Raw genomic sequence first — 19,416 nt, 5'->3', positions numbered from 1 at the left:
ACATGCAAAGTTTGTCCTTCTGTGCCTGGCTTATTTCACTTAATCTCCTCCAGTTCCATCCACAATGTTACAAATGACATGGTCTCATTCTTTTTTATGGCTGAACAGTACTCCATTGTGTATAGGTATTGCATTTTCTTTATGCATTCATCTGTTGATAGACACTTAAGTTGCTTCCAAATCTTGGCTATTGTGAACAGTGCTGCAACATGGGAGTACAGATATCTCTCGGATATACTGATTTCCTTTCTTTTGGGTATATACCTAACACTGGGAGTGCTGGATCATATGGTAGTTCTATTCTTAGTTTTTTGAGGAACCTCCATACTGTTCTCCATAGTGGCTGTACCAATTTACATTCCCACCAATAGTGTACAAGAGTTCCCTTTTCTCTACATCCTCAGCCGTATTTGTTACTCCCGGTCTTTTGGTTAAAAGCCATTTTAACTGGGGTGAGATATCTCTTTGCAGTTTTGATGTGCATTTCTCTGATGATCAGTGCTGTTGAGCACTTTTCATATGCCTGTTTGCCATTTGTATGTCTGCTTTTGAGAAATGTCTATTCAGATCTTTTGCCCATTTTTAAATCAGGTTATCAGATTTTTTCTTATTGGTTGTTTGAGCTCCTTATGTAGTCTGGTTATTAATCCCTTGTCAGATGGATACTTTCTAAATATTTCCTCCCATTCTGTTAGTTGTCTGTTTGCTTTGTTGATTGTTTCCTTTGCTGTGTGGAAGCTTTTTAACTTGATGTTATCCCATTTGTCCATTTTTTCTCCGGTTGCCTGTGCTTGTGGAAATATTTGCCCAGACCAATGTCCTAGAGATTTTTCTCAATGTTTTCTTTCAGTAGTTTCATGATTTTAGGTCTTAGATTTAAGTCTTTAAGACATTTTGATTTGATTTTTGTATATGGTGAGAGACAGTGGTCTGGTTTCATTCTTCTGCATATGGATATACAGTTTTCCCAGAACCTTTATTGAAGAGACTGTCCTTTCTCCAATACATGTTCTTGGCATCTTTGTTGAAAATGAGTTCACTATAGATGTATAGACTTATTTCTGGGATCTCTATTCTGTTCCATTTGTGTATGTGTCTTTTTTTATGATTTTTTTCCTTAATAGCAAAATCATATATGTCTTGAAAAACATGGAAAATGCAGAATACAAAATACAGAAAATACGATTGAGAACCTTTATGAGCATTTTGATCATCAAACTGCAAGTCGAAGTTGCCCTGTCTCTCCCTGTCTCCTGTATGCATGTAAGTATATAAATGGTCTATGGGCTTGTTGGTGTGCATGCATAGGCAGTCTTTCTGGGGTACTCTTAGGGAGGCTCAGCTCCTCGGGTGCCCCTAGCTCTTAATCTCACCCTTCTGCATCTGTCCTGTTCCTGAGGACAACCGTGAAGATGACTCTTCATTGACAGCCTTCTGGAGGTTGGCAGCTTTTAGAGCAAGGCTTTGCAATGTAGCTAGGAGGTAGCTGTAGTCTTCCTTGTTTCCACATGTAGGAACTAGGCTTCCAAGAGGCTAACTCATGACCAGTGCCATACAGCTGGCAAACAATGATTTCAAAGGTCTAGGGGTCCCTAGGCCTCTGTCCTATCTGGGGCTTTCAGTTCCCTCAAGTCTAATTATCTGCCCTCTTCAAGGTGCTGCTCAGAGGGTCTGGGGCTCAACAATAAAAGGTAGGATGGGTCCCAGGGATAGATGAAGCGGTCACACCCACCAGTCCATGGACTCTTTAGGGCAAACCCTGACAATGACCATACAGTGAAACAGCCCCTTACACATGGTCCTCTTGGCCTCCTGACTCTCCCACCCCTGCCACTGCAGCTCAGGGACTCTGAACTTGGACATGATAAGGCAGGAGGAGAGGATTTCCTTGGAAGAGGGCATTTCCAGGGTGATGAGAAGACCCTGCTGGCACAGACTCTTCAGGGCTGGCATTCCCTCCAGGACCACTAGGCCAGGGACAGAGAGGCCCCTTAAGGTCAGCCTGATCTTGCACACGGCTCGCGGATAGTGGCTGATGGCCAGCAGGGTGCTGTCGCAGAGAGGGTGCAGCCCAGCACCTCAAACCCCTGCAGGTAGCTGAACTCCTGCAGGCCGGTGTCCAGCCGCAGCTCTGTCAGGCGGTAGGTGCCGCCCCACCAGAAAGCGCAAGGCCTGGAAGCGTTACAGGCCCTGCTGGTGCTCGTCGCTGAAGGCAGGGACGCATGATACATTCGAGCAGGGGCAGCACGGTGGGGTCCAGCTGCCTGAGGAGCCAGGCCATGGAGATCTCACAGTTTTGCAGCTCCAGGATCCTCAGGGCGCTGGACAGGCTGGTGATGGGCACCGTGCTCAGGTCGGCCACGTGCAGGTAGAGATGCTTCAGGTTGGGGCACTTCTGGCCCAGGGCTCTATCAGGACAGGAAACAACTGGGGGGCCTGGAGCCAGAGAACAGCTAGCCGCCCATCCGCAGGGAATGGAGCTGGGACGCCATGTACCCGCCAAGGAGGTGCTACATGACTTTAAATCGCATCATGTAGAGCTTCAGGTCGACGTGTCGCCACAGCCACCGTCGTCCACCAGCCTCTTCTAGCGGTGACAAACCCTGAGGAAAGGGATCTGCGGTTAGGACGACCTCGGCCCCAGGTGGGATCCGGGATCCTCATCTCCAGGTACCAGGTGCGTCCAGTCTTCCCCGCCCCCACCCCCCTCCGTCCCCCCAAGGTGGGGACGGGGCTTCACATGGAGACGCGGATCTGGTCCCAGATCTTGAGCTGTGTCTGTTTTGATGCCACTACTGTGCTCTTTGGGTTACATTAGGTCAATATAATATGAAGTCAGATAATGTGATTCCTCCAGTTTTGTTCTTTTTCTCAGGATAGCTTTGGCTATTCTGGGACTTTTGTGGTTTCATATAAATTTTAGGATTTTTTTTTTCTATTTGTGTGAAGAATGTCATTGGTATTTTGATAGGGATTGCATTGAATCTGTAGATTGCTTTGTAGCATGGACATTTTAAAAATACTTCTTCTTCCAATCCATGAACATGCAATATACTTCCTTTTTTTGTGTTCTCTTCAATTTCTTGCATCAATGTTTCATAGGTTTCGTTGTAGAGATCTTTTACTTCTTCAATTAAGTTTATTCCTAGGTATTTTATTTTATTTGTAGCTATTGTAAATGGTATTACTTCCTTGATTTCTTTTTCAGACTGTTTGCTGTCAGCATCATGTTACTGATTTTTTGTATGTTGATTTTTGTATCCTGCAACTTTACTGAATTTATTTATTAGTTCTAATAGTTTTGGGGTGGATTCTTTAGTTTTTTTCAAATATAAGATCATATCCTCTGCAAACAAGAATAATTTGACTTCTTCAAGACTGGATTCCTTTTATTTTTTTTCTCTTGTCTGATTGCTCTAGCTAGGACTTCCAGTACTGTGTTGAATAACAATGGTGAAAATGGGCATCCTTTTCTTGTTCCAGATCTCAGAGGAAAGGCTCTTAGTTTTTTTCTGTGCAATATAGCCATTTGGGTGTTTTTTAGACAGGACTAAAATCTTCCATCTAGAATAATTTTCCTTCTTTCTGAAGAATAACGTTTAGAATTTTCATTTGTGTGAGTCTGCTAATGACAAATTTTCTAAATTTAGTGCTTGCTTGAAAGGTCTTTACCCTCATTAAAGGAAAATATTTTCAGTAGGCTTAGAATTTAAGGTTGGCAATTTTCTTTTCCAGCACTTCAAAATATGATCCCATTGTCTTCTGGCTTCCATCATTTCTGTCAATTGTGAGTTAAATTGTTCCTTCTTCGAAGGCAATCTTTTTTTAATCTGGCATTTTGTTTTTAAACTTTGGTTTTTGGTAATATTGTCATGATATACTTAAATGATTTTATTTATATTTATCTTGTTTTGGATTTGTAGGGCTTCTTGTGGCTTGATGAATTTCATTAGTTATGGAAAATTCTTATCTCTAATTTATTCAGATTTTGCTTCTACTCCATCCTCTTTCTCCTCTTTTTATGGAACTATAATTATTTGTAAGGTAGAGCTTTTCACTTCATCCTCATGGTTTTCACCCCTATTCTCATTTTCATTTTGTACCTCCATATTTCCTTCTGGATATTTTCTTTAACCCATTAGGCTGTTCCTAATTCCCTCATCAATTGTGTCTATCTGCTCTTAAACCCAGCTACTGAGATCTTCCTATTTCTGTCATTAAATTTTCTCTACCAGATTTTGTTTTATTTTTTATTTATAGTTTCCACATTTGACAAAATTCTCAATCTCATTCTTTGCCATCTTCACCAAAGTACATTTATTTAAAATTCTGTATCTGATAATGTCAATGTCTGGGGCCCTTGTGAATCTATTTCCATTGTGCTATTTTTTGTCAGCTTTCACTCATGCCTCCTATCTAGATTTTTTTTTTTAGTATGCCCTGAATATTGCATTTGCAAAATTCCTTGTAGAAGTAATTTAAGGCCTTAAATGATGATATTATGTTTCTCCTGGAGATATTTAATTTTCCTTAGCTGGTGCCTGGGGATACTAGCACTCTGGATCACCTGCAAGGGTCAACTTCTCATTTGCCTTTCCATGCTTCTAGAGTGCAACCCTTTGTGGTCCCAACTCAAAGTGGGGAAAAGAACTACTAGAACTCTTTCCCAACTTGGGTGGGCCCTGGACACCAATCCCTGTTGCTTTAGCTTCATGGGGCATCAAAACCATTACAGGTTGCCTGTAATCCCAACACTTTGGGAGGCCAAGGCAGGCGGATCATTTGAGTTCAGGAGTTCAAGACCAGCCTGGCCAACATAGTGAAACCCCATCACTACTAAAAATAGAAAAATTAGCCAGGCATGGTGGTGCACACCTGTAATCCCATTATCCCAGCTACTAGGGAGGCTGAGACATGAGAATCACCTGAACCCGGGAGGCATGGAGGTTGCAGTGAACTGAGATCATGCCACTGCACTCCAGCCTGAGCAACAGAGTGACTCTGTACACCCCCCCCAAAAAAGCATTACACGCCCACTTGACCTCTCAGACTCTATTTCCAGGAAAAGTGGAAAAGAATCCCCAGCTACAGGATCATCTCTCTGAGCCTTGCCCCATCTCTAGATCCTGGCCTTGGGATCGTTCACTATCTTGTTAGCTCTCTGGGATCTTTAAGCAGAAAGATGTGCTTAATTTGTTTGTTGGCTTGTTATCAAATTGTACTCAGCAGAAGGGTCAATCAAAGCTACTTTCTCTACCATTACTAAAGGCAGAATGCACTTAAATATAATTATCTTCTTTATTTTTAATTTTAAATAAGAGGAGCTAGGAAAACAAAAAGCTTCCTAATTCCTCCTATTCCCAAATGGTTCCTCAATTTATAATTACTTAATCTAGAGGAACTAAATACTCATTTGACCAAATTAATTTCTTTTAGAAAGCATTAATTTAAACAAATGGTCATGTCAGAATATTAATGTGACTTTCACTTCAATCAAAACTGTGCTTCATAGCCACAAAGTTTATCATCGCTGATATAACCATAAGAATACTAGATATACACCCCATAGGAAAAATTTACCTTTGAGTTGTTCATTGAAATTATGATTTTAATAAAACAGATTAAAGATATTTCAAAGCTTGTGTAACTATTTTAAACTTTTCAAAATCATTACATAAGTATAGTAGCTCAAGCACTAATTCAAAATTGCCATTCCTGTCCAATAATGAGTTTTCCCAATTTTACTGTATTCAAATTTTAACCATTTAAGAAACCTGATTTAAATAAAAAATGTATTTTATGATCAGAAAACTTTGATCTTTAGAACCTCTTCAAGTTAGCATTTGAGACTAAGAAATTGCTTTTTAACCTTTCGAATTCATTCACCATTCAACAAACATTTGTTGAGCACCAACTATATGTCAAACATACAAGTATAATACAAAGTTCCTTTTAAAAACATATCAGACTCTTGCTCATTTACTTTGCTGATTATGTGCCATGTTAAACATTACTGTCTGTAACATAATCAGTGAAAACAGTATTTCCCAGTTCTCTGTGTAATGTGTCTTTTTAAGACAGCCTTGAAATTTAATCCAATGTCTGCATTATCTCCCTCATAAAAGGGGACAAATGCAATAGATAGTAAATGACATCAACATTCTTTTCTACTCACCTGGCAAAAATTATGACCTGTGGTTGGAATATTTCTAAAGCAAGTCTATGGCTAATTGGAACTTGTCTCTACAGCAGGGTTCATCTGAGAAGTGGATAAGGATTGTAGAAGTAACAGATTAGGTATCTGGCTTGCCAGAGTCATAGATGCCCTTTTAAGTGAGGAAATGCAAGTTGAGTGAATGTTAAGGAAAGGTGTAAGGTCTCAGCTAGCTAAGGCCAACTCAAGTCCAGAATCCATTTCTATCTCCCAGGTCAATCTTTTTTGTAGCACACAATGAAACTGGGCACTTTGATTCTATAACTGATAGCTTCTGAATGTGTTTTCACTGGTGTGTATATGCAAATAATTTTGTTGAATTTTTTGAATGTTTTGAGGTCTGGGGTTTCTTTTCATAATTTCAGACAGAATAGAGAAAACACCAATTTCTGAAGACCTATAACCATCAAATAGGCTCATGTTCAAGTTAGAAAGACTATTTTGTGTCTATAAGAAATTCAGCAGTATCTGAGATGGTTCAGATGAAACTTATGTTCATTTTTATGTTTCTTTAATAGCATAATAAGCAGGCTGGAAGGAAAGAGGAAAGCATCCCTTCCTTCACAGCAAAGTTAGGATTGCCCCAGGGAAGACCATGGCTAGCTGACAACATTTTCAGCACTTCTTTCCTAGTGTATTTTTTGTTTGTCTTCAACTTACAGGTCCCCTTTTGGAAAAGTAAGATAACACAAATAAAGACAAAGTAATGGACATTAAAAAACGTTTCTGTTGTGTAAGCCTTTTGCCAAGTTATTCTCTACTGCAGTCTCTAGATCAGTGGTTCTCAACATCGGAAGCACAATACCATATGCTGAGGAGCTTCAAGGAATGCTGATGCCTGGGCCATCCCCAGGAAGTCTAATTTGTTGGTCTGGAGTGGGGCCTGGTCATGGGGATATTTTTTAAGCTCCCAGAGTGATGTGGAGCTAGAGCTGATGGCCACTGCTCTCTGCATTGCTCTGGTCAAGAGAGACAATTTCCGTTAGTAGCAAAAACGGGGACTCTGTTCTTTATGGTGTGGGCTTCTTTCTCTAAATGAATTACAGAAGGGCTGACACTCTCTCGTATAAGATAAAGTCCTTTTCTTTTGTTAGAAATTTTTCACTACCTGACTCCTTCAAGGATTGGGCCATGGTCTCAAACCACCTAGCAAAACCTTAGCTGTCCACGCAGAATTGGTAAGACTCTACGGTCAGGTTTCAGCCAAAGAACCTTACAAATGCAAGATCTGAGAACTCTAACTTCCCCCAAATGACCTCTTCATCTATTAACTCAGAAATCTTATTTGGGATAAAACAAAATAGAGAAAAAACTAGAAGAGAAACTTTCATTCAATTTGCCCAGTTTTGATGTAAAATGTCATCTTAATTTTACTACCACCAACCTAACATTTTAAATACCATTTTCTTCTGAAAACATGACTTCTTTTTATTTGAGTTTATATAGGCAATGGAGGAAAATTAGCATGGTTGTACTCACTTTATAGATGGAGAAATGTACGCCTAGTTTCTGTGATCTTTTCAAAGTCAACAGTCACCGACAGAACGAAAAAGTCAAAGCTGTGTTGTAATGTTCTTTCTGATGTTCTACAATTCATATTAAAAAATATTCTACCAAGATATTTACCTGAAGATGTATTTTAGGAATCATGATTTAAGGCTAGATCACAAAATTCAGTGAAATTTAAAAGAGCCATAAAAATAATAAATCTGGAACAAAGTAAATCCTGCAACTTGATGGATAGGTCTCTATGGTCTGTAAAGACACATACAAATTATAGGTGGTTTTACCCTTTAGTTTTACCATCACTGACTTTCAAAATGAATTTTTTCTCATTATATTTATAATTTCTCTTAATAGATAGCTAATACAAATGAAATAATGTGACAAAATGATAGGTGTGCGGGGAATTACATGTGATCATTACTGAAGAAGGGCACAGAAATTTCTTTTCTAGAAAATTTCCAAGAGGATTTATAGACCTCTGTCCCCAAATACTCTGAACTAGTAGAAATAGCAAATGAGACTCTTTCAGCATAGTGACTCTACATAGTTTCTGAAGAAGAAACTAAATACGCTTCACACAAATCTATCTTGTATTAAGACAACAAAAATGTTCCTCCTCCTAGCCCCCCCCCAAAATAAAATAAAATAAAATAAATCTCCAAAGAGAAGGAATGGTGAGGATAAGAATTACTTATCTCTCCTTGTTCTTGGTTTTAGCAGATATTGATGGCCAGAGTCCAAGCCCAGGATGATGTTCAACTATAGTTTCAGATTGGGAGTCCAGGTCTCAGTACCTATAAATACTGCTGAAGCATCTTGAGTACTATTAAAAGAAAGTGAACATCGAGGCTCTGGTGGCCATATACCTTGTTCCAGGGCGTTGGGGGAGGACTTACCTCTTTTCCCAAACTTTATTTCCATTAAGAGTCAGATTACATAAAGCCCACTGATCATATCATACATACATCAAAAAGCAATGATAATATTGCCAACAAGAAATAAATCAAGAAGGGTTCAGGCTCCAAGTAACCCAGAAGGCCCCAAGCTCAACAGGGGAAGAAACACAAACTCTGCTCTTCCATAACCCTCTGAGAATAAGCCCCAGAATGATAATACCTTCGCCACGTTCAAAACTCAGCTCTCCGGACAAAAGCAACTTTTCCATTCCGCACTTATTTTTTGTAACTCATTTAGAGGTTTTAAGTTAAGCTAAATATATATTTTTTTCCAAAACTTAAAAGATTCTTTTAAAGTAAGCAAATAAGCTTGAAAAATACTTGGGAGAAATAGGAAGATCTATTTTCAACTAAACAGGTTTCAAATTTCTGTACTGAAATCAAATTAAAAAGTATTTTTTACCTCATTGCTGCTTCATTACTATTTCACCTTTTTAGTTTGAGAGATTTATTATATGTATTGAGATATATATGGTACTCAGTTTGGAACTAAGCCATTGTACATTTATAGAAATGGTATGAAATCTTCAAAGAGGCTCATATTACTTAAAATCTGCTTGCTAAGTGATTTTTTAAAAGAAAAATGAAAAACTCTTGTCTATGAACAGGATCTCTCCAAACTCTGATTTTTCTCTAAGAATGCTCTTTAAAACAGGCTATCAAGGAAAGGGACTCTTTTCCATTGTCCCTTGTCATTCAAAGTCTCTCTTCACAAATTCTTAGTATCTGACTTGGATTTTTTCTTTACCATTATAAATACCATTATTGCATAGAAATCTTAGAAGATATTTTTGTGACTAAAGAAACTGAAAAACGAGAAATTTACAGTATGGCTTTGGTAATAATAAAGCATAAATTTAACTTTTCACACTTAGGGTAACATATATTAATATTTAGTCATGAGATCTTCTGGGGTCTCATCTGCTGTACATAGCTGTCAAGTTTTAGTCACTGTATCATTTTCTTTCCTCCATCCATGAAATACAAAGAATAGCTTTCACTTCATTTTGTGTACACAAAGGCACGATAGAAAATCTCCTATGTTCTTTTGCTGCCATCCAGTGGTTCTGATTGATAAATGCAATGATGATAAATCTAACATGAGACAGAAACATATATGGGTATGAAAGAGACACACGCACACCTTCAAGAAAGCCCAAAGCATGAAAATCCAAATTGTTAAAAGTGATAAGTTTTCAATGGGATAGTTACAATATAAAATGTTCCTCTGTGTTGCATGAAGATTAAGGGAAAATCTCCCTTAGATTGTAAGTTCAAGCAAGAGTGGGGACACTGAACTTCACTCTCCCACTGTCACAGGCTAGCTGGGAATCCGCACTTAGTAGGCACTCAAGAAACGCTTGCTTACCACAGCTTTTTTATTAACTGATTCATTAAAATGCTAATTATAATCACGAGCGGGGAAGCACAGTGCAAACTTTTTTGCAGTTGAGTGTAATTTAGCCAATTGTCTCCTGGTGTGGGGATTTCTTACTTTCTACAAAGAGCAGTTTTACATAGTGGTGAACAGGAGTTGGAGGGGGGAGGGAGAATTCGTAAGTTTAAGGAAAGAATTATTTTTGAGAAATATAACCAGGTATATCAATACTATGTTTCTTGAATAGTTTTAAGATGGTCTAAGCTGGAGGACAAACTGCCAAACATTATCAAAAATGGCTATTCAGGGCCAGGCATCGTGACTCATGCCTGTAACCCCAGGACTTTGGGAGACAGAGGTGGACAGATTACTCGGGGCCAGGAGTTCAAGACCAGGCTGGCCAACATGGTGAAACCCAATCTCTACTAAAAACACAAAACTTAGCCAGCCATGGTGGTGCGTGCCTGTAATCCCAGCTACTCATGAGACTGAGGCACGAGAATCACTGGAGCCTAGGAGGCGGAGGTTGCGGTGAGCTGAGATCACTTCACTGCACTCCAGCCTGGGCGACAGAGTGAAACTCTGTCTCAAAATTTACAAAAAAAAAAAAAAAAAACAAGAAAAAGCTAGTCAGAATTTTTCGATTGCTGACGCTAGCAATAGAGCATACCATCAAAAATGTGACGTGGCTCCAAATTATGAAGTCGGTATGCAAGTGTAACACTGACACCACACTAACCCAAACTGAAACCAGCTAGATAAGTGTTTGAAAATTCAGTGCAAGTTTGGCCAATCAGCAAATAGAATTCATGACTGACCTAGGTCCTCTCCTCCGGTAAAACCTCCTCCATGTAGCTCCTCGGCCAGTAATTAGGCTTAAAGGGAAGACAACGGTGGTTAAGGCGGAGCCTCCAGAATGGCCCCACATACTGGCCTCACTAACTGCATAATCTTGGGCAAGGCCTAACCTCTCTGAGCCTTGATAACTTTACCTGTAAACAGAAAATAATACCCACCTCAATTGGCTTCTTGTGTAGATGACAAATGAGGAACACAGTGCCTGGCAAAGACTCAGTGTTAGCTGCCATAAATGCACATATACCACATGCACACGTACATGGCATTAACAGACACACACACACAGAACAAACACCATTCAGAGCAGAGGGAATGACTGGAGAATCTTTCTACTCAGTTGTAAATCATTTATTAAATTTAATAACCTATACTTTAGTTACCGAAACTGGCACAAAGTAAACATTGTGCCTGGGTTCCAGATGCGAAAATGACAATCCAGTGGGAATTTTAAGATCTCACTTATTCTACTTTATTCACTTTATCATAATAAAAAGCAAAAATATTTAAAACAATTAGTAAGAAGGGCATCAAAAACAAGACCTCAGTAAATTCAATTATACTTCCCAACTCACATATTAAGAAGCACTTCTGGCCGGGCGCAGTGGCTCACGCTTGTAATCCCAGCACTTTGGGAGGCCGAGGAGGGTGGATCACGAGGTCAGGAGATCGAGACCAGGGTGAAACCCCGTCTCTACTAAAAAAATACAAAAAATTAGCCGGGCGTGGTGGCGAGCGCCTGTAGTCCCAGCTACTTGGAGGGCTGAGGCAGGAGAATGGCGTGAACCCGGGAGGCGGAGCTTGCAGCGAGCCAAGACTGCGCCACTGCACTCCAGCCTGGGCGACAGAGCAAGACTCCATCGCAAAAAAAAAAAAAAAAAAAAGAAGAAGCATTTCTTATTTATCTCTGACAAAAATATCTAACCGTGGAAGAGGATTCTTACTCTTTGTCTTTTAGGAAGTTGGATATATTGGAAATGTCTTCCAATGAGTCAGGGAATTCAAAGAATTTCAAGATGCATTTTAAGTTAAAGTCCAAGTTTATTCCGAATGAAACGTTCTATTTCCCAGCATCTCAGGAGCCAGACCCTAGCTCCTTTCCAATTTTCTCATTAAGAAATTTAAGATTTTTCTACATCTCATTTGATCATTTACATCATATTTTTTAATCTCTACAAAAATGTATGGCAGAACCTATAAACAAAAGCTTGAAAAACAAATTACAGCACAACTGAATGCTGGTGAGGAGGAGGTGCAATGGCAACTTGGATTCACTGCTGTTGGGAATGCAAAATGGTATAGCCACTTTGAAGGACAGTTTGGCAGTTACAAAACTGAATATACTCTTAACATAGAATCTAGCAGTTGCACTCCTTAGTATTTGCCCAAATGAATTGAAAACTTATGTCCACACAAAAACCTACACATGATATTTACAGCAGCTTTATTCATATTTGCCAAAACTTAGAAGGAACCAAGGTGTCCTTCAGTAAGTGAAGGATAAATAAACTGGTGGTACACCTGCACAATGGAATACTTTTTAGTGCTAAAAAGAAATGAGCTATCAAGTTATGAAAAGACATGGAGGAAACTGAAATGCAATTATTAACTGAAGGAAGCCAATCTGAAAAAGTTACATACTGCATGATTCCATATGACATTCTAGAAAAGGAAAAATTATGAAGACAGTAAAAAGGTCAGTGGTTGACAGAGGTGGGAGTGGGGAGACGGATGAATAGGTGGAGCTCAGTGAAAATATTATATGATACTACAACGGTGGGTACATGTCATTATATATTTGTCCAAACCATGGAACGTACAACACTGAGAGTGAACCCTAATATAAATGATAAAGTTTGGGTGATTATGATGTGCCAATGTAGGTTCATCAGTTCTAATAAATGTGCCATTATGGTATATGATGTTGTTACCGGAGAAGGTTGTGGCTGTATGGGGACTGGGGTCTATAGGAACTTTCTGTGAACCTAAAATTGCCCTAAAAATAAAGTTTACTAATTAATTTTTTAAATTATATACAAAGGGGAAGAGGAATACAGGCAAAAACAAAAAATCTCACACAATTACAGAATGGTTTCTGTAAATTTCAAGGCAGTACATAACAATTAAGCTTAGCAAACCAAACTTTAAGATATGTATTAAGCTGTACATAGTACCTACCACAAAAGGACTTACACATACATTACCACTATTTCCAAAAGATGCTTTTCACATCTTTTTTTCAATGTTACATATTTTAGGCTGGGTGCAGTGGCTCACACCTGTAATCTCAGCACTTTGGGAGGCCAAGGCAGGCGGATCACCTGAGGTCAGGAGTTCGGGACCAGCCTGGCCAACATGGTGAAACCTTGTCTGTACTAAAAATACAAAACTTACCCGGGCATGGTGGTGGGCGCCTGTAATCCCAGCTACTCAGGAGGCTGAGGCAGGAGAATCACTTGAACCGGGAGGTGGAGGTTGCAGTGAGCCAAGATCACACCACTGCATTCTAGCCTGGGAAACAGAGTGAGACTCCGTCTCAAAAAGAAAAAAAAAAGGTATATATTTTAATTATGTTAAGTTACTGTAAATGCCTAGCTGAAAGAATAAAATTTAATTACAAGTATTTCTAACGTTATGTATTTACGCAACATCACGTAGCTGGGAAACCTCAAATAACAACTTTTGCTAAAATAAAATTTTAAGTGGTATCAATAATTAAGAAATTATTAGGTTAGCCTTTATTAGTGTTGTCTACAAATTTTAAAAGGTAGTAGATAAAATCTGGCAATTCCAATTCTATAAACCCAAATTTCAATTGTTCTTAGGACAAATTCTAAAATGATGTTACATTTTGCAACATCTTTGACAGTGTATAATATTTAGTAATATTCAATTTCCATTATAATCCAGTTAGGTTCCAGTGAGACAACAGATTATAAACACATTTCCTACAAACTAACCTCCCCTGATGAAAATTAGGTACAATAAAAATCCCTTTCAATTTAGCATTATTAAGACATTCAAGCAAAAATCACACTATCATTTACATATGATAACCCTACTGTTGCGGTGTCTAAACTTATCTTGATAAGATTTAGAAGTTTCAAAATACCGTGGAAGGCAGATTTGAAAGAGACCTACTTCCAAATAAGAGTTGTTATTCTCTATCTGGAATGCAACTTGTCTAAAAGTAAACAGAGCCCAAATTTAGGAAAAATATTAAATGCCCACAGACTATATATATGTATATATATGATAATGAAATATTTGCTACCACATTTTAGTATTCTTATATTATTTCTCCATCACTGAAATGTTTTATTGCTTAAAATTTCAGTAACTTAATAACTCGTATTCACAGGAGCACCTCATTGTCATGCTGCTTCTTTGAATGAATTTTGTTGCTGGTCAGTACAACTTTTTTTCTCTTTCATTTTACCAAAGAAATTATGTTTATGACAAAAACAAAAATATTCACCATGAGAATCTGATGGGAAAAAATAGAAACAGAAAAAAACAGAAACAAAACGATCTACTTCATTCCTGCTGGTGTGAGGGACTCTCACTTGTAAACCTTTTCTGTCTTTAGTTCTGGTGATAACCTTCCTAACACTCACCTACATTTGCTGTATCACTGGATATCATCTACTAGCTCCTCAGCCTGAAAACACAGGATTTAATTTATACTACTTTCTCCCAACTCCTTCCAATTTTTGATAGAAGAATTAAAAAGAATAAATCACCATTACCTTTGAAACTTAAACAAACGTAAAACCGTATTCATCCACTGGTTTTGTACAGCATCTGTTTCTCACCATATAAGGATGCCCCTCTAATCTATTCCCTATTTCTAACTCACTTCTGCCTATTCTACCTTTACTTTTATACTGGCAAGGTCAATTTCATTTACTTTCTTGTTTTATCTATCAGTTGATTCTAAACTCTGAAAACCAATAAAGCAACATTTACAATATTTAAAAAAAAGAAAAAAAAACTTAAACTGGGCCCAAACTATCAAGAGTATGAACCCACTTTGACCCTAAATCATTAAGGGTGAGAACCCACTTCTGAGTTCTCGCTAGCGCTCTTTTGTTTTGTTTTGTTTTAATAGAGATGGAGGCTATGTTGCCCAGGCTGGTCTCAAACTCCTAAACTCAAGCAATCCTCCCACCTTGGCCACCCACAGCACTGGGATTACAGACATTAGCCACTGCGCCCAGCCTCTGAGTTCTGTAATACCTAACTTTTTTTTTTCTTTTGAGACGGAGTTTCAGTCTTGTTGCCCAAGCTGGAGTGCAATGGCACAATCTCAGCTCACCGCAACCGCCGCCTCTGGGTTCAAGCGATTCTCCTGCCTCAGCCTCCCGAGTAGCTGGGATTACAGGCATGCGCCACCACGCCTGGCTACTAATTTTGTCTAATACCTAACTTTAAAGAAAGAAAACTGGGCCAGGCGCTGTGGCTCACACCTCTAATCCCAGCACTTTGGGAGGCCAAGGTGGGTGGATCACTTGAGGTCAGGAGTTTGAGACCAGCCTGGCCAACATGGTGAAACCCCGTCTCTACTAAAAATACAAAAATTAGCTGGGCGTGGTGGCAGGCGCCTGTAATCCCAGCTACTCGGGAGGCTGAGGCAGAATTGCTTGAACCCGGAAGGTGGAGGTTGCAGTGAGCTGAGATCCCGCCGCTGCACTCCAGCTTGGGTGACAGAGTGAGACTCCGTCTCAAAAAATAAAAAAAATAAAGAAAACCGAATACCACACTATACAGTTAAGAATTTATATACACATACACATTTTTAAAAAACGTCTATCTGGATGAATCCAATATGCAATTTTTTAAGTGGTGTGTGCTTATCCAAGAGGACAAATTATACACAAATTCTGGCAGATTTTTTTCAGGATTTTCATTATTTGAACCTGACTGCTGCACTACATTAGGGAAAGATCACATGACAGATGATAATAGGCTTGGTGAAAATCTCCTCTCCATGGAAACCTGACAGGGTTTTAAGTAAATTTCTTCAAGCAAGATAAGGATTAAGAGATGGCATACTCAACATTCAATCGTAACTGACAATATGTTAGAAAGGTCTGAACATTTTGGCTTCAGAAAGAGTATAACAGACCCTTGACATTTCAAGGTGTAAGTTCCAAGATCTTTGCCCAAATTCAAAAGCATTCTTGAATAACTTTACCCAAGTTCCTGGTTTTCTTCAGAATTATACTTTCATCTTGTGCCAAAGATTTTTACACATATTTTCACACCCAAGTTATTAATCTTCTCAATAGTGTCCACTCAATAATGGCCATTGTGTGTGTTTCCTAGGGCTGCCATAACAAAGTATCAATAACTGGGTGGCTTACACAACAGAAATGTGCTGTCTGGCAGTTCTGAAGGCTAGCAGTCCAAAGTCACACGATCAGCAAAGTTGGTTCCTTCCGAGGATTATGAGAATCTGTTCCAGGCCTCTCACCTAGCTTCTGGTTGCTGGCAATCTTTGGTATTCCTTGGCTTACAGAAGCATAATCCCAAGCTCTGCCTTAATCTTCACAGGTGTTCTCCCTGTGTGCATGTTATTTGTATCCCAATTTCCCAGTTTTATAAAGGCATATTGGATTAGGATCCACCCTAATGAATTACATCTACTATGGCCTTATTTCTAAATAAGGATACATTAAGAGGTATTGAGGCTTAGGACTTCCATGTATAAATTTTAGGGGAACACAATTCACGCCATAGAAGCCATTTATCACATGATAAAAAGTTTGAGAGCTCCCAGCCACTACAACCATGTTTGGATCTCCTATGCCTAAAACAGAACATGGTACACAGGAGGAGTTCAATAAATATTTGTTGAATGAATGAGTGAATAAATGAATGAGACTGTAAGTGAGGGAAAAAAAACTGTGGATGCTAAGAGGTTAGCCAAGATAAATCATTAGCTGAATAATGCCTTCCTGCATGGAATTTAGCAGGAATTAAGATTGTGTCTTGGCAAAATTACAAAATAACTCTATACTCCATGGACCTCTAAAAGTCACTCACAAACAGTAAAAATCACAAGTGTTAAAAGTCACAAATGTCAAAACCCACAAAATCCAGCAACTTTTAAATAATTATCTCTTTCTTAAGGGAAAAATAATCAAGTATCAAAACTAGGGAAGAAAATTATTTGTTAAATAAGTTAAGGAATGCATTAAAGGTGAGATTAAAGGCCACCAAATGAAAAAAATACCAGACACACATTAGAACATGGTCTATAGGCAATCCACTGCTCTAGCACTAAATCAGAGGTGATTGTTATAATTTTGCTATTTTAATAACTAAAGTTTTTTGTATAAGGTCCAAGACAAATTGTACTCTGTAACAAATTGGGTATAACAAGCTTCTGTTCTTTTTACAATAACATTTTTCAACATAGCATCTCAATAGATAATACCTACATAACAAGAAATTGAAGGTATTCTTTCCTATTCCTCCTAATAATCTCATTCAAATCATATCACTATGAATTGCCTGGGTACTTGGCTTTAAAATATTGTATTACTATAAGCTTGAAATTCAAGCTCTGGATAGGTCTACCTTCATTTCAGCAGAAGCATCTTGAAATGCTGAATTATCATCTTCAATTTTCTTCAGTCATTTATTGCAGCTGCCAAACTGAAATGGTACACCTTAAAGGCAACACTAAACTGAAAAGCAAATAATAAAAAAAGAGTCTCTTAAATGTTTCATTTATAAAAGCTTATTTTTCCCCCATCAAATTTTGTATACTGTCTGAAATATATCACTTTATAAAATTGACATCTTGCATGCAGTTATTCTGCTATGATAGATTTGCTAAACTTCAAGGCTTATTGTGGGGAGAGGGAGTAAAAACTAGCATCTCGTTTCAACCTTTTAAGAACAGATGACTAACACAGAGCTGGTGGCTTTAGGTTTCTAACTGGGCAGGGAGTAGGGAAATATAAAGTTAAAAATTAAACCTCAATTGCCAATAGCTATCACTATAGCTCTCTCTTTTCTGAACACTTTACTAATCTTTCTGGCTGTGTTAAAAATTATGCCATAATCTCAGACTTCTTCAGGGAATAATAAAAAGTTAGGCCATAAATAAGCACTTTAAAAAGGCACATCAAGTCAGAGGGTGGCTATTCTAAAGAGTAGTCTATGGCTGTACACCCACTTTGATAGGAAAATGAATATGCAAACCAAAAAACATTCAAATCATTTTCTTGAAATCCCGCTAAGCAAATTATTCAAATGAAACAAATCTACAGAATTCCATTATAAAATCCTGTATACTTTCTGCCAACGTAATTGTTAATGACAACTATAAAATGCCAATATATAAAATAAACAAAATATGGCTTGTATTTCCAAAACTGGAGTTTTAGATCAGAATATAGGGAAAGAAAAATGTTTACATTTGTAAATTATGTTTACGTCACATTGATATAAAATACGTTGCTACCAAGATCATTCAGGAAAAGAGCCACTGAATTTATCTGAGCAGGTTTTCTAACTATGCTATGAAGGGAGAAAATGAGATGTCAGTGCTTTTTCTTCCCTTTAGATACCAAACTTAGCTATTACATGAGGCTGAGTCACTGTTCACATCTTTCTCAGTTAATGTCACTTTGCAAAGCCAGAATTTCTGGTAATTTATTGAATAAAATTATAATTTAACTGTATGATAAACTGAGTGATCTTTTTCTCCAGTGACCTACTTCAGAAAAAAGCATTTACATTCAATACACTGTCCATTTTTGAAGTCTTTCCTACACTTCTGGTCAATTTTAAATACCTTATTTAGAAATAATGCCAATCCATTTCTAATCGCTAAGTAGAAGGATTTTTTAATCTACAGGATATCTTAAAAACTAATCAACCTGACATAACTTCCTAATTCCAGGAATGTAACATAATTCAAGCTTCAATTTTTCACTTAACGTATTGTTTTACTAAAAGGATTTCCCACCTTACAACTATGAACAAGAAAAAATTTGTACTTAAAATAATATTAAAATGCAAGATCTCATTTAGTATAAGATTAATAGGCTATAATTCTAATCTTAAAAATATCTATAGATGCAACTTCTCCAACTTGTTAATTCCCAAAGAGATTAATAAAAGATGTAATTAACATCTAAACTTAGAGCAGACTATCATGGAACAAACTATGTTAACAATAACTGCACCATAGTCAAATAGATCAACCACACACATCACCCTTTATGGTTCTGAATAAGGTTAATGAGCACAATTTGTCATAAATTTTCCCATAACTCTGAGAAACTGAACTGAATAAAAAGACTATTTTTTTCTTAACACCTTATAAAAATAGGATAAAGGCTGTAGTTATTGTCTTTGGAACCTTGCACTTAGCACTGTATCTGGCAATATAAATGTCATTAAGTATATTTGTCAAAAGAATAAACAAACAACAAGCAAATAAGCAGCCCAATGCACTACAACCATTCAGCTCCTTATTTTATGCTAAG

General features: G+C 37.9%; 1 pseudogene; it reads right to left on the bottom strand.

The window, feature by feature from the left end:
* Positions 1-1,722: 1,722 nt before the first annotated feature.
* LOC116483362 (F-box/LRR-repeat protein 12-like) lies at positions 1,723-11,556 on the bottom strand (annotated as a pseudogene).
* Between the last annotated feature and the right edge of the window lie 7,860 nt (positions 11,557-19,416).

Source organism: Hylobates moloch, unplaced genomic scaffold, assembly GCF_009828535.3.
Source record: "Hylobates moloch isolate HMO894 unplaced genomic scaffold, HMol_V3 SCAFFOLD_15, whole genome shotgun sequence".
NCBI classification, from domain to species: domain Eukaryota; kingdom Metazoa; phylum Chordata; class Mammalia; order Primates; family Hylobatidae; genus Hylobates; species Hylobates moloch.
Note: the sequence above shows the minus strand (reverse complement) of the source record. Positions and strands in the feature narration are given on the sequence as shown.